The sequence below is a fragment of the Mizuhopecten yessoensis genome, unplaced genomic scaffold (assembly GCF_002113885.1).
Source record: "Mizuhopecten yessoensis strain PY_sf001 unplaced genomic scaffold, ASM211388v2 scaffold10685, whole genome shotgun sequence".
Classification (NCBI taxonomy): Eukaryota; Metazoa; Mollusca; class Bivalvia; order Pectinida; family Pectinidae; genus Mizuhopecten; species Mizuhopecten yessoensis.
This window is the reverse complement of record NW_018408670.1, coordinates 531,897-533,116: the sequence shown is the minus strand read 5'-3', so window position 1 is coordinate 533,116 and position 1,220 is coordinate 531,897. Positions and strand designations below refer to the sequence as shown.

General features: G+C 37.5%; 1 non-coding gene across 1 annotated transcript; it reads left to right on the top strand.

The window, feature by feature from the left end:
- Positions 1-517: 517 nt before the first annotated feature.
- Positions 518-589, top strand: Trnaw-cca. Its single transcript has one exon. It is a non-coding gene; the product is annotated as a tRNA-Trp (tRNA).
- Positions 590-1,220: the final 631 nt, after the last annotated feature.

Genomic DNA, 1,220 nt, shown 5'->3' with positions numbered 1-1,220 from the left:
CTTCGGTTTTTCTTCCTCCTCAAGACCCATATACGCGCTAACAACAGTGATTACAGTAAGTTTAAACAGCTTGTTTCATAATTGTTGTAAAACCAAGAAATGTCATAATTATTGTGTAGATATTACATCTATATCAAATCTATATCATCGTGTTTTTCTGACATATCCACAAAATGTGAGGCATACGTAGAGGTTTGGCGAGGGGGAAATGTGCAGAGATCCGCTGTATACCTGTTGATGTACGATAGTAAGCTCATACACCTCCAATTATTTGGGATAATTAATTGCTTTTGGATATTAACTTAACGATTAAAAAAAGCATGTACCAACATGAAAAGATAAATTATATTGAGAACTGAAGAACAAGATATTTGAAGTTACTAAAGTAATGAATGTATTGCATCAAATTAGTATACCGTAATGGTATGCGACTGTCAATGGATATGAAAGAACACTAGACGGTAGAGAGCATTTCATATCAGTACGACTAACGACGCGACCACAGCTGGCTAAAGTGGACTCCGTGGCGCAACGGTAGCGCGTCTGACTCCAGATCAGAAGGTTGCGTGTTCAAATCACGTCGGGGTCATTACATTTTATTAATTCATAATGTATTATGAAAGCCATTGTTTAATTTTGCTATATTATACTACAAACCTGCCATGAGGCCATTATTAGGGTTGGGAAACGTATTTCTTACATGCAGGGATTATTTCATCATTTCATTTTATAAAGCTAGTCGTTTGTCAGTTTTGCTACTTAACTTGATACATTAACGTTTTGTTAACGTTTGACACCTCCAAACCTGTTTTTGCAGCAACCAAATATATATGGTACATCCAAGAGGTTTACTCAAGGTGTTTCACAGTAAGACATGAAGTTGTCCTTACCTACCACCTGAAATTATTATTTTCTTCCAAAAAATAACAAATAAATAAAGAAGAGGAGTGGCTATGCTTTTCATAAGGTTGCATCTTTTCGAATTATATCTCGTTACAAGTGAATATATGTGTTCAAATGGAATATATGGTCGGATGGCGCAGTGGATAACACACTCGCCTTTCACCAAAGCGGCCGGGATTCGATTCCCTGATTTGACGCGAAAATGTACTGGGTCACCTTGCCGACAACGTGGGTTTTCTCCGGGTACTTCGGTTTTTCTTCCGCCTCAAGACCCCTATACGCGCTAACAACAGTGATTAAAGTAAGTTTAAACAGCT